Source organism: Calypte anna, chromosome Z (assembly GCF_003957555.1).
Source record: "Calypte anna isolate BGI_N300 chromosome Z, bCalAnn1_v1.p, whole genome shotgun sequence".
NCBI lineage: Eukaryota > Metazoa > Chordata > Aves > Apodiformes > Trochilidae > Calypte > Calypte anna.
In genome coordinates this window covers 59,902,035-59,916,970 of record NC_044274.1, presented here as the reverse complement: position 1 = coordinate 59,916,970, position 14,936 = coordinate 59,902,035, and the positions used below count along the sequence as shown (strand labels likewise).

The 14,936-nt window shown below is 42.1% G+C and overlaps 1 protein-coding gene across 2 annotated transcripts in view; it reads left to right on the top strand.

Annotated features, from left to right (window-relative positions):
* Positions 1-13,528: 13,528 nt before the first annotated feature.
* The window catches only part of ACO1 (aconitase 1), a 35,217-nt gene continuing 33,809 nt past the window's right edge, over positions 13,529-14,936 (top strand). Inside the window, exons 1-2 of one of the 2 annotated variants that reach the window (XM_030466809.1) lie at positions 13,529-13,707; positions 14,440-14,495. The gene's annotated coding sequence lies outside the window, so the exon portion shown is untranslated. The remainder of the gene's footprint in view (positions 13,708-14,439; positions 14,496-14,936) is intronic. The other variant, XM_030466808.1, reaches the window with a different exon arrangement.

Genomic DNA, 14,936 nt, shown 5'->3' with positions numbered 1-14,936 from the left:
CTTATTTTGCCTTTTTTTCTGTGTTTTTTGTTTAGCTATCAAAGTGCTCTTCTGATCTTTATAAAAAAGTAGTAGTTCAAGTCTTTTTCAATCAGTTTGCACAAGCCAAAGAGGATGGAGTTACATGCAACTGTTACTCTCTGTAACTGTTACTGTCTGAACTCTCACAATGGCAGGAACCTATGCAGCTAAAAGACCAAAAAAACAAACAAACTAAAAAAACAAAACAAAACAAACAAACAAAAAACCAAACAAACAAACAAGCAAAAAAAAAAAAACAAATAAAAAAACCAAAAAACAAAAAAACCAAACCAAAAGCAGGTACCAGACTGAGAGGTGTCAAAGCAGAACACTATCATGACTATAGGAACAGTGTGAGGTGGTTGGATCATAGCAAAGAATGCAAAAAGGCTGCTATTGGCCAGAGTCACAGTTACTTCACACATACAGTCATGTGAAGCTGGAACATATCTATGTCAAGGCAGGCAAGTACTATTTGTTTCTGACAGCTCAGCTGGGACATAATTATCACTTCTTTTGAGCAGTGCTGTGTTCTTGGCTGGCAGCTTGCAGTGATAAAGCTGTGCCAGGCTGTCTGTGTCAGGCTATCTGTGGAGGGGTTTATCCTCCAGAAACCACAGTCAGTAGTCAACTTTATATTCAGATCTGCTTTGGAACTCATTTCAGAGAACCCAATGTCATCAACAGTCAAAGAATATTATAGGGAAAAAACATAGAATCACAGACTCACAGAACTACAGAACAGTTTGTGCTGCTAAGGACCATGAAAGGCCTTCCAGTCTGAAACACTGCAGTGAAATGGTACATCTTCAACTAGATCACGTTGCCCTGTTCAGTTTGATCTTGAACATCTTGTTTAACACTAAAAAATCCTGTATTCTCAAGGGACAAATATCCTGGAGCATTTCCAGTTTAGCAGATTTTGTAGAATTCCAGCAAACCTTCTTTTCCGAACCAACATTCCCATGTGCTCTAGGACAGACTACACGTACTCACTAGATGAAGTAATTTCTGCCTTTGTACTTTAATTGTAAAATCTAGACCTGACAGAAATGAAAGGATCACTTCTTCTAAATATTGCTTAGTGGCTCTTCCAGTCTCTCTCTCTCTCTGTCTAAATATACATATATGTATCAAAGTATGGGATATTCAGCATGTCTCGGTGTACTGTTTTGAAAGATCTGCATAAACATTCAGGCTGCAGTAAATTTAAGGGAGCTGTTGTTCCTGCAGGAGTTACACAAACTGTTAACTGGAGGACTGAACTAACAGGAGCAAACTACGATTTTCTAGCTGAACTTTTTTTTTAGTAAAGGTGTGCCACGCACATGAACACAAACAACATGCTAAAAGCATACATCTTCTGTGTTTTCATGCAATTGGTAAGAATGGTCAAAATGTAATGCATCTGAAAAGGTCATTTATTTTGTTTCATACCCAGATAATAATTTTGCAGCACTTGACATGTTATAACTTCATTAAACACAATTAATAAAACTCCAGGACAGGCAATACAGGAAAATCCTCATTTTCACAAGTTTCCTGCATTGGTAGAGGTATATTCAGTAAATCAAACAAGCTTTACACCTTGGCTCTTCTGAACCTTTTACCATCTAGAGAAAGAACATACTGTGACAGATGGAAAGGCTTTCATACAACTGAGAAGCGCAAGTTCTGGGATGTTACCTCCAGTTTATGTACAGAAATAAGTTCCATGTTCTGTCAATGTCTCATTGTATTTTTATCCTTTAATAAAGAAAATCACACTGGTGCTTTCTTGACACTTAGGATGATGAAATCCAGTTCTTCAGCTCTTTCATGAAGCAATTGGTTTGTAAGCAAGCCGCAAAAACCTGACAATAAATATTCGGGTCAGATTCAGGCACAGGGAGGATTTTATAAGGAGGTATAAATACAGGATTAGGCAGTGGAAAGCAGATGGGGTCACACTGTTCTCAGTGGCATTCAGTGAAATGTACTAAGAGAGATGAGAGACGATGGGCACAAAGTGAAATAGAGAACATTCCATTTATATCTAAGAAGGGTTTTTTTGCTGTAGGCCATTTTATGAAATGCAGCTTCTCATACCTACATTACAGAAAAGTTTTCATAAGTAGTTCACATGTAATTAGTTTTTGCTTCATAGTAACTCTACAACTTAAGCCTTGAACAACAGCAAAAAAAATCTTTGCAGCAAGTATTATCAAGCTAGACATAATTCAGGAGCAGACTCATCAGTTTGCAGCATCTGCAAATGCCCTTGAGTTAGAAAAGCAAAAGCTCTAGATAGGGAAAGTCAGCATGAAATTCTGCCTCAGTTTCAGGTTATGTAATAAGACAGCTGAAATGTCTTTCAATATTTGATTTGATTCTTTAAATAGCCAGAATGAGAGATTTTCAGGTAGAGGTAGTAAGGAACACTTTTGACTATACAAGCTTTAAAAATAAAAGGGAAATTAAAATATCTGTCCTCTTGAAACCCATAAAAATTTTATATATCATAGATATGGTAGAGTATGATATTCTGATATATATACAAAAAATACCACTCCACACATTACGTACAGAGACTTATATCTGAACAGTGTGCTTGAATTTAAATACATTCAGCTCCTGTTATTTCCTGTACGGAAATAACATAAACAAATGCAATGTTATTTTTACAAAATCCTTATGGTCATCACTAGTAAGTGTTTAACAGAAAGATGGAGACAATTGTCACAGGCAGACTTAACTGCAGAACTTGTGCCTTATTTTAGCATTTACACTTCTATCTCAGGAGCCTCTCTGTTCCCGCAAACAAAACTGAGACTTGTAAATAAGGAGCTGTATCAGAGCTGAAAGGAAGAAAAAACCCAAACAAACAGTGAAAGAACACAGCAAGAGAGACTGAAGCTTTATGTCCAGTCAGCTAGCAAAAATGATGATATGACGGACAGGCTATCTGTGCACCAAATAAACTGTGTTTTAACATTTAATAATTTATTTACAGCTTTTACGTTTTACCACAGATAACTTCCTGTCAAAAACCACCAGGAATCTGTTGTGTGTTAAGGAATCACTTCTCTGGGGAAAAAAAAGCAAAACAAAAAGCTTAATTTATTTATTGTAAAGGATTGTTAGTTTAATTTATTTAATCACATTTTGTCTTTGGACTTAGGGAACCCACAAACAAATGTTGTGAATGGAGTAGCTAGCTTGGTGCACTCTGAACTGAAAAGTGTGCAGAAACACCCACATGCGAGATAACAGATCATTATTTGGGCTTAGTAACAGTTGTGCACACTGAAAAAGATTTTCCAGGTGAGACAAGTCTGATGGTTGCTAATATTGCGGGTTCTGCTTTTACACTACAATCATGTATCAGGAAACCTGGTATACAAACCACCATTTAATACAAGCTTATTTCTCTTTAGACATGAGCAAACCTGATGGCCACATCTGCTCCTTCACCAGCAAGGACGCAAGCAAGGTCACACAGGGGTTACACCTCTGGCAGTGCAACTGGTGCCCACAAGGGTGGCTGGGTTGGTGGTCCAAGGGCTGGACAGCAGCATCCTGATGTAGGGCCTTGGCAAGCAGCAAACCTCTTGAGACAGCAGATCTGCAAAAGCAGAGTCTCCAGCCACCTTCACTCACTGTCCCCTCATGAGGGGACATGTTCTTCAGGCTCAGAATCATTTCCTGACACAGTGTACATGCCATTCTTGGTTGGGGTGCTGCACCTCAGTGCCCTCAGTTTACATCTGCATGACCAGAAGGAGATATTCTCCTGTTGACAGGAACCACAAGTTCCAGCCTTCCCACCCTGGGAATCCCAGCCCATGACAGGGTGTTTAGCTCTCCCACCTCCCATGCAGCTGTCTCAGGAGAATTATAAGGAGAAGCTACTGTTGTGGAATTTACAAAAAGGGTTTAATTGATGATTAAGCAATGATTGAATGATAATTAATTGCTGATTGAATTATAAGCCAATAGCAATCAAATGGTGATTAAACAATAATTGAATGGTAATTAAACAGTGCTTTGAAAATAGTTTTATGATGATTAAATAATTATTTAAAAGATTATTTAAATGGTGATTATATAGCAACTCAAACTTACTATACTTCTGATACTTAAGCTACAGCTGGGTGTATAAATGTTGTTAGTGTACAAAATACTCTTAAGTATAATAAAAATAATTAATATAATATAAATATAAAATTTAATGTAAAAGTTGCTTACCCCTTTATATATACCAGATGCCAGGTCTCTCCTCCTCAAGGAGTAACCTTAAGAGGCATCCCTGCTCAAGGCGTGTGCAGCCCACTGCCCTGCAGGAGAGATCAGCCAGGTAAGGGGGGCTGCAGATAGATACAGCATAAAGCCACCAACTCATAGTCAAACATGAACATCCTGTGGAGTATGTGCAAGAGTGCAACCATCACGGTTTCAGTTTTGTCCGATCCTAGCTGAGGCTGGTTCAGTTTGCTCTGATAAGATATGTCCGAGACCTCTTGGTTCCTGAGGAGATAATGGCCTTGCACAATCCTCATGGTTTGCAGAGCAGGGCTGATTTCAGTCAGACCTGTTTTTTGGGGATGCCTGAATGACAGTGCTCTTTGCTCAGAGTGGGTACACCCCCCACAGTAGGGCAGAGCTCCAGCTCTCGCTTCTGCACAAGCATCTTCTTGGGAAGATTCCTGTTGATTTCCTGCTCAGCCTCTGTGATGCTACATGATGTACTGGCCTCAAAGTTAGATGGGTGTAAGAGAAACTTTCAAGGTGTGAAGAGCAGCCAATGGTTTGGGCAGTAGCATGGCATCCCAGCATGTGAGGCAGAGAAGGCACTATGGAGGTGGCACTTGTCCCTGTAGAGAGAGACATCCTTAAATTCCCTAGGAAGAAATGAGCTGTAAGAAATGAGCACCCCACATCAAAACATGGCCCACAGCTAAGTTAACAGGGATCTTGCACTTACACAGCACCTCCAGCACCGGAGCTGCAACAGGCTCAGGAGCAGCCTCTGGGAGACCAGCCAAGAGCTCATCTGCACAGCCACAACCCTGGGGCCCATTTGCAGGGTCATTCAGTGGAGGGTTGGTTATAGGACAGAAAAGATATGAACCCTGCAGTTTCTCAACACAGACCATGGGCGTCATGAAAATCTGAGCACTGGAGTCCTGCCTGGCTCTGCCTAAGAGACCACCAAAACAGAGCCCTTGCCTTTCAGACCAGGAATTCCCTTTTGCACCACTGCCTTGGCACAAGATGCTGCGCCTGGCAAGACTGGAGTCTGTGGTGGGGTCCCAGGCTTCATGTCAGCCTCTTCCCCTTCCAGGAGCATGGCTCAGCTAATGAGAGGATTGGTTTCATTTTAGTATCTCTGTAAATTGAACTCAACTTCAAAAATACTTTGTTCCCCAGACAGTGCTGTTGCAGGTGCTTGGCATTTGCAGGGAGTCAGGGCCTACTAACAACAACTGTTAGATGGCTCTGTAGGCATATTTACTTTAATCTAAATAAAGGGTATCTACAGAGAGGTTTAACTCACACACAAGAGTAAAATGTTTCTCGTGACAATTAAGAGTCTTCTTGGGTTCTTTTAACCTCTAACTTTTTTTTTGTTTAAATGATCAAGTTCAAAATCACTTGTGTACACTCCATTCTTCACTAAACAAGTGCAATAAATGCAATAAATGTCTTTTTTTTTTCTTTCCCCCCCCCCCCCTTTTTTTTGGTCTTTTTTTCTTTTTCTTTTTTTGTTCCTGAAAATAAAGCAGTATATCACATTTTCCTGAAAGGCTCTTCTGCTCCCTGATGCCCCCTCGTAACACTGGAATATAGTGATTTAGACTTGCTTCTGAAAGCTTAAGTGATTCAATTAACTAACAAACACTTGAATAATTTGTCACAATTATTCATTAACACTAGTTTCAAAGATGAGAGACATCAAATAGTTGCTGAGGTTTGCCAACTTAGTTCTAAATTAGTTTCATTTGGAAAACAAAATGAAACAGCTTTCAACACTTCCTTTGGTGTGTTATGTGCAGGTTGAGGAGACAGCAAAGTGGAATTTCAGGACAGGTTGCCATTTGTTTGGGTGTAGCCAGAGGAAAGAGAATGTGAAGTAACAGGTTGTAGTGTTAAAGCACAACAGAGATTCCTCCATGAACTTTTATGGGTATTCTTACACCAGAACTAGGGCTCTGTAATGTAGAGAAGTTTTATTTGCAAATGGATTAAACCAAGTATTGCTAGTGTGTGGAACTAGATCATCCAGGTGGGAGGCCAGTGTGGAAAAGCCCTTTTGAGTCATCAGTCTCCAAATAATACATTTACAAATCCTCTTAAGGGGCAAAATTAAAACAATCAGGACAATAGTAAATTTTTTTAGGAGGTGGACATTTAAAAAGAGGCTTAACCATGGTATATGTTGAAAAGACCACAGAATTAAATCTGCCTATACAAGAGCAGCTTGTGTAAGGACCATGACCAAAATATCTCATCAGTGCTCAGTAAATAGATTTTCAGTGGCTGTGATCAATTGAGATAAACTGGACATTAAATAAACAAGGTGAATGGGATTTTACTGATAGAAATGAAGCACTGAGAGCCTGGTTGCATTCAAATTAACATTTCATAGTAAGTCCTGTTGGGTAGATTGCCCTTGGCACAACCACAGCTGTTGATTAAGGTCTGCTGTGAATGAAGCAGTCTGTTCACTGGAAGAGAGAGATCAACAATGGAGACACTATTTGCTCACAGGGTAGTAGTAGAGGATTACCCACTCTCATTGCATCTAAATGTTCTAAGAAACAGGATAAAAAGAACTATCAGCTTCTATCTTCTTCACTGTGTTATCCTTAGCTGCTGGGTTCACTGAGTGTCCTATTGTTTGGTGCAGTCATTGAGGTTGATCTTAATGAAGATGTTGCTGTATGGGAATTTTTGCAAAGTGACACAAAAGATAAGTTTTTAAACTGAAATTACACTGCCTGCTGTGAGACTTGATCTAGCTCTGTGTCTTTATTCTGACTTGGGATCTGGGTAGACTCTTCATACTGCATTGTTGTCTTCCCCCAGAGGAAGGAACATCTGTCAGAGAAACATCCATTCTTGCTGTGCCATATCACAAGTGATCTTGTCTGGTCAAGAAGTCTTAGAAGAAACTTCGGGGAAAACTCCTGAGCTGTGACTGTGGTATTTATTCAGACTGTTAACTTTCTGCAGGAAGACTGAGAAATAAAAAAAACAAAGTAGTACAAAATTTTTTGGAAAAAACCAGAAAATACCTAACTGTAAAGTAGTTGAGAGCAGTCAATCAGTCACAATCAGGCAGTAAGATAAGTGAAATGTACAAACGTAGCCCACCATTAGGGTGCAGTAGAGGAATTCTTTCTGCTTCTCTTTGTATATGTAATGGTCTTTGAGCAAAACAAGCCTGTATAGGTAGTATAAAATACAGTGCTTTCTTCAAGAAACATGTATGTTCTCTATTGTCTTCTAGATTGTGGCAGTTGTTCTTTACAGCTTGGATTAAGAGTTTCCTTTTGGTATATATATATATATATAAAATACATCTATTATATATAATACATCTATTATATATTATACACTACATATGATATGATGTAATATAAATTTTAGTTGATTTCAAAGTAGCAGAAGAATTTTTCCATTTTCACACTTTGGAGAAATTATTTGAATTTATATCAGAAGTTCTGACAATACGGAAATGGAGAATAACAGTGAAGAAAGGCAGACAGCTAAAAAATTATTAATTTCAAGTTGAAAACAAGTTTCTCTATCACATCCATACATTAGAGAGATTAGTGGGATTTATTTCCAGATTAATCCTTTTCTGTCTCCATCTCCACATAAGTAGGAAGCAGAAAAGGATAGTAAATCTCAGGTCCTAGCTTTTGCTCTGAACCTGGCTCTGCATTCCTCTCAGTTCCAGAAAACATTTGGCACAACCTTTTACTATGGCTGAATGAGTTGTCTGAGTGTGAAAAGAAGGCCTAAATAAGCATTGAAACTTTGTCAGCAGGTTGATCATGCACAGAGATGAACCACACCAAAGGCAAGTGAAATATACTTTACTGCATTTCTTGTACCTTTCACTAGTAGCATAGGAATTTTGTTTGATCTTAGAGCAAGAATTTAACTTCTCCATTTAATTACTACATGCTGTAGGTATGATCCTTAGGGACAGGTTTCAGTGGCAAACACCAAGTGTTAGGTTGACAACAGGACTTGATGATCTTAAAGGTCTTTTCCAACCAAAATGATTCTATGATTTTATGTTTCTACAAATATTACCCACAGGGACTCCAGAAGACATATGCTAATGCAGAGCCTTCACTAGGTCAGTAAGATATGTCCAGATGATTTTTCTCTTCAGAAGTTAGTAGCCAGAGGATGAAGAAGTGCCCTTTCTTCTTGGTGAAATCCACCCATTTGACCACCACCCATGTGCACAGGCAGTGGGAAGATGGCTTTGGCTCCTGATTTAGAGCTCCTCCCAGAGGCACACAGCAAGTTTTCCTCATTGTCTTGCACATGAAGTTTCCAACTTCATGTGAGGCTAAAGTGCTTTTTCAGCCATCTGAAAGAGTGAAAAGTGATGGTGGCCTTGGCTCCAATAAAGGCTGAGCAGCTGCAGCAGCACGGGCCTGACCAAGTCAAACTCCAGATTTCAAGTGTTTACACAGCACAAAAATTGCTCAATATTTGTTGGATCAATTACTCAAGCCTTTTCCATCATTTATGGTTATCATAATAACCCTTTCAGAAACTGTCCAGAAGTTGACTCATATTTTTATAATAATAGTATTATTTCCTACTCATTTTACTAACAGTGCCTGCCTTGAACTTCAGCACATTTTCTTTTTTGGCAAAGTTTCTTCCTTTTCTAACCCACTTTTATTCTCAAAGCATTCCTTATGACTTGTTCTCAGACTCTACATTTAGAGGACCATTACATGATGTTTATTTTTCTAAACAATCTTATTACATTTTACCTCAAAATTATATTAATTTGACTGCAAATGACTGCAACTGTTCTGAAATCATTCATGTAATACAGTGGCAGCTTTAAAACTTCCATCCCAGCTGCCGATAGCAGGCATAGCAGTGATATTTAATACACCAAATAAATTCAGATTTCATATTAATGCTTCTCTGCAAAGCAGATTTTATTCTGAAATTTGATGTGTGGCCACAGCCTCCACTTGTAAAAATCATGTCAGCCGCTTAAGTCAATGTAATGATGACTATTTGTTTCACATCTTAACTCATAGAATGCTTCACAGAAGGCAGAGTCAACAGTCCCTTTCCTCTCTCTGAAGCTGCAGAAAGACCCATTTAATGAAAGATCCAGGCCTCCAGCAACTTGAGTTAATGCAGTATTTGAGCCTGGAGACTGCACTGATTTCAGCTGCATTGCTAAAGGGAGGTCACAGAGGTTCTTCCATCTCCCTGACTTGGAAACAACTGTTGCTTGACAAACAGTTTCTTCAGGGGAGAAGTCACAGGATTTTTGAAGTTTGTATTCACTTGTATATAGCTCATATATAATTCTGGCTAAATATTGGCTCTGAGCTCAGTAAAGAGTATAAGTGCAACAGCAATAGCAACTATGGACATCATGAATTCAGCCTAGCTGTGTGCAAGGGTGCTGTACATTGTATGCACACCAACAGTTTAAAATTCTGAATATGAGTTGGTTTAGGGTGAGCATGCCCATGAATTCAGTCCAGGTTAAAGTCTTCTACATCGTTATAGCTGTGTAGGGAAACACACTGTTGAGCAGCAAAGACTTCAGGATTTACTGCAAGTTGTCTCATCACTCAGCAGACCCAGGAACTCCCTCTTCCATGGTACATGCACTTTTTCTTCCTGATGCTCCATACAGCAACTGTGGGTGGATCAGAGATCTGCTTCTGAAGAAACTCTGCAGAAGTGTCCTGTAGCCATGTGTGGAAGGCACAGTGCTGGCAGTCTGCAGTTTTCCTTTCCTTGTTCCTAACTTGTGTATTGGTTTTGAACACATAATCCTGTTCTTAGCTCCTTCAGCTCATGGGGCAGAGTGGAACAACTGCTTTTATTTTGCAAGAAAAATGTATGGTTTCTTGATAGTCCACCTGTGTGAGTTTAGACCCAAGAGTGCAATTCAAGATCTAAACTCCCAAGCTGGTGCCCTCTTATTGGTAGTGAAAGTCACCAAACATCTGCTAAACTGTATCTCAGGGACTGATGTCAGAACTTCAATATTTGGGTTGATACTGAAGCTGGACTATGAAGTTCAATAGGCATTACTGCAATTCTATGAACCGAAGACTCTTTAAATAAAAGCATTGAAGTAAATCAGTGCTAAGACCAGAAGCAACTTATAATACATTTATAAAAATATGCTGACCACAGAAGTTACCTTAGAGTGTGTATAATCATCTAATTAAAGACAGAGAAGTGTCAGACTCTCACTCATTTAAATATCCAGAATCTACTTTGGTATTTTTAACTGGTCTTGTGTGAGACACTGAAGACCCCTTTTTACAGCTTGTACTACTGTACAATTCCAACAGCTTAAAGCATCTGGGTGTATATGGCTGATGATGAAATCTCAGCATAATTTGTGAGCTGCCAAACAGATCTATTTTCCTGCACTCAGGACAAGCCCTAGGCAACAACCTGCAAGTTGCCACCTTACCAGTTCCCAGATTCACTTGCAGATGGCTCTTCTGAGGGAAACACTTCTACTGAGTGTTGAATTAATTTGACAATATTCATTCCTAGCACACTCTGCAGAGCATACTCGGTTATGTGATGCACCCCCAGGTGCTGCTTGTGAGTACACAGCACTCCAGAGCAAACCTCATCAGATGGTTTCATCATGTTACACCCTGCCAGGGAAAGCAGGATGATACATGCAGATGGTGCTACTGAAGTACACTTCTCCAGGGTGACTACTTCAAGGGGCAAAGAGGCCTCTCAGCTGACAGCTCTAGTTTTATTGTCTCCCTCTCATCCCATCCTTAGTCCAGTATGAGACTGATTGCAGCAATTCTGTGATTGCTCCACTTCAGAGATCAGCTGAGAGTTCATGTAGAATGACCACAACAGGGAAGTCTACTAACAGCTGCAATGAGATGAAAGCTGCCCCTTGGGAATCATAAGTATTTGTAACTTCACAGTGAGATCAGAATGAGTGAAATATTTTCAGAGGCACGACAGTGAATCCAATTAAGGATTGAACAGACATGATACACTCCCTGGGCTTCTAGGACGCTGCTTGGTGAATAACCTCAAAGAACACTCTAGAATCTAAGGTTAGGCCAAGGTTAACATGGATTTTTCCCAATAAGAGAGAAAGCAAAAAGGACTGACATACAATTCCTCATTTGCTGTGAAATAATTTAATGAAAACCTCTAAAAAGGGGAAGTCACAAGCACTGGCATGCTCACAACTGCAACACAAAAGGCATTGCTGCTCCTATTTGTGTCCATGTTTGGTGCAAGAACTGAAAGTAATCTCCTTTAAACCTAGTTCAGCACAATTCATGATTGCTCAAGGGCACTACTGGACATCCTTGCAGTCTGATGTTAAAAACAAGAATCTATTTCAGTTAACATCTTTCCTTACAAACAATGGATCTAACGCAGTATTCACCTCCTAGCAGTGCTGAGAGCCAGACAAACCCCCAAACTTTTAGTTATTTGCTAAATAAGCCACTTTATTGTTAGTTCAGCCCCCTGAGAAGAATTACAGCCTCAAAGAGGTGTGCTGCCTGAAGGCAGCTTACCATAAACCCTTGAGTGAACAAATCCCACCACAACCTCTGTGTCCATACACACAGATCAGCAGATGCTGTGGCACTGCTGCTCCCTGGCTGTGGTAAGAATTCCCCCACCTCACTCCCGACCTTGGGGTCTCCAAGCAGAGCAGAAAATACTGGCCCTGAAGATAGTCACTGATGAGTGGATTTCCACCCATGTTGTTGACCTGCTATTTCACCAGTCTTTGCTCTTTTCCCAGGAGATTTCAGGTCAGTCAGATTTTGCAGCAACAACTTTGGTATCTTGAGATGAAGGGTTTTTTTCATGATTTAAAGCTCGGTGATGCACATAGGCCTTGGAAGTGTATTTTGTTAGAAAGAAGAAAAAAAAAATCACAATACTTTTTTTAAAAGGAAGTGACCCAAAGAGTTATTGCAGAACTTATCTTTCCAAGAGGAACATGCTGAAATGATCTTATGACTAATAATGAAACATCTATGAAACAAAACAAAAAAATGAAGAAACATATAAAGCTCTCAGGAAAACACCCAGGTTTTTTTTTAATGCTCTAACTTCTCATACCAGCAAAGTCATCCACTATTTTGTGGTGTTCTGAGGAATACATGGTTCTTCTCCTTCCACTGTCAAGACTACAAAGTTTTGTTCTTACAAACTCAATTTTGTGAATCTCTCTGGCCAAAGGTTTGAAAAGAATACTATTAATGCATGTCCAGTTTAATGTCCAAACTAACTGTCTGTTAAAGCAAATTTTGTGTTCTAAAAACCTTAGCAGTTCTAAGCAGGGAACCTGGTACATCTGAATTGCTCCACAAGGTGTTTGTGCTGAACAGAAAACAGGCCAACCTGAAAAAAGATTGTGAATGGCAACTAAAATCTCTGTATTTTGTAGATCATGGGAAATTTATAGGTATCAAGTCACAGAACAGTAGGTTTAATGACAGAGATGTACCCAGAAAATCAGCAGCAGGTGTGACAAAGCCAGGATTTCAATGTTAAGCTAAGAGAACCCTACACATCATCTCTGGTTTGCTAGGCTCTACCACTGATTTTCTGTAGTTACCCAGTTCCAGCTGGATAGGGCACAGGCAGAGCTATCTGCCAGCACAGGCTGGTGTGCAGGAATTTTGACTTGCCCACAACTTGGAGAGACATCCTGGGCATTCCCTGGGTTTTGTCCTTTTCTCTGAGCAGAGCAGAGCAAAGCAGAGCAAAGCAGAGCACTTCCATCTTCACCCTTTGCACCCGCTTGCTCCTCTGGGACCTGCTCCTCAGCAGCAAGGCCAGTGAGTGGCCCTGTTTACTCTAAGCCTGAGCTTTCTCCGGGGACCAAACAATATGACGCTGTCCTTCCCTCCCTCCAGTCTTGACTGTCAAGGGTTGGCAAGACTCTCGGCCATTCTCCTGGTCTCCAGGACGTTCTCCATCCTTGTGACACAAATTTACAATCTCCCACACCATGCCCCTCCGTATCTCCAGCCGCGCTTTACCTATTTATCTAATGACTTTCCTAGAATTAAACGCATTTACTGCCTTCGGGCGCAAACCACATGCCGCTCTGTTGTGCGGAGAACAGCAGCCCACCGCCCCGGGCTGCGGGGGTGACATTAACCAGGTCCTCCAGGACGCCCTGTACCCTAACAGTGCTCCTCACTCTTGGCGTCACCATATCGATCTTGACTGGTTTATAACTAACAGGCTTATTCAGACCCAGCCGCTCACCCTCCGTCCGTCCCTCCTTTCGGTCTCTCCCCACCTCTCCGCTGCGGCCGCCGCCTGCCCTGAGGGCTTCGAGGCGGGGCGAGGCGGAGCCAGCCCGGAGCCAGCCAGCCCGCCCGGCCCCCTTTTCCCCTCTTCCCCGGCGGCCCTGACGGCCAGCGGCGGTCGCTTCCTTCTCTCGTCCCGGTGAGTGGGGCCCCCGCGGGCCCGGCCGCCTCGGTTTCCCCGAGCGCCTTGCTGCCGCTTCACTCGCCGCCCATCTGGGGAAGGCGGGGGGTGAGAGGCGCCCTGGCGGAGCGCTGAGCGGGCCCGGGCCCGGGCGGAGGGCGGCCATCGGCGACGAGGCCGAGCCGGGCCGGGCAGGCGGGTCGGGGGATCAGTCTGGCAGGGTGGGAGCTGGAAGGGGAGGTGGCTCTGGGTAGCCCTGCGGGAGGGCTCCGGACACGTCTCCGAGCAGCAGGAGCGGCCAGCGGGAGTTGGGTCTCCTTGGGAGCCCGCGGTGAGCCTGCTGCCCTCAGGTGCGGCCGTCACCTTCTGCGGGGCCCCGGGAGAGGAATAGGCTCTGCCGGGGGAGAAGGGCAGGAGCTAAGGAGAAGAAGCGCTTCTTTATCTGCATCTAAGTACAGCTTTGTCGTCTGCTGTCCTGCCGGCTCTGCTCTGGCCCCGTCTTTTGGTAATTCAGTAGGATCTGAATAGCAGAGGACACACGCGTGGTGTGCGTACCGAGCACACAGCAACCTCGCTGTGCTGCAGAAAAACAATAAAACTGCAGCGTGAGGAGGTAACACAGAAAAACGATCTGAAAAAAAGTCATTAGAAGGTTTACCTATATTGAGGTAGAGTGACGGGTTTTAATAGTCTTGAGGGTTATTTTTTGCTTTGGGTTACAATGTGATCTCTTTGGTGTTCATGGCACAGCCAGCAGGTGCACAGGGTCTGTAACAGCAGTCACGGAGGCCTTGGCAGAGATGCAGGTATTGTGATTCCTTTACTCGTAGGGGTTTGAGAGCATAGTTACACCTGGGCTTGTCTGCAGGGGCCACATCTCCAAATGGTCCCATCCCAGTGGGATGTGTTACCCACAGGAGTAACTGGGCTGACCTCTGCCCCAGTGAGGCTGTGAGCTATGAACACTCACAGCCCTATCAAGTGCCCTGACCAAACACTGGTAGTATTTAATTGGTTAACACAGTTATTGGTGGTCCATGGTTGTGTGTTTATGGCCACAGTCCCTTGCCCATGGGTGCAGAAGTTGAGCAAAGGTTTTGAGGGGGCTGCCTATGCTATGTCTGCCCTCTAGCAATGGCTATTGTAGCCACAAACTGCCTCAGCCGTTCCATTAGACTGGAAAAGCTTGGCCGTGCTTTGAAAGGGGCTGCCCTTGCTCTAGATAGCTCTCATTTTCCAGTGGGCTT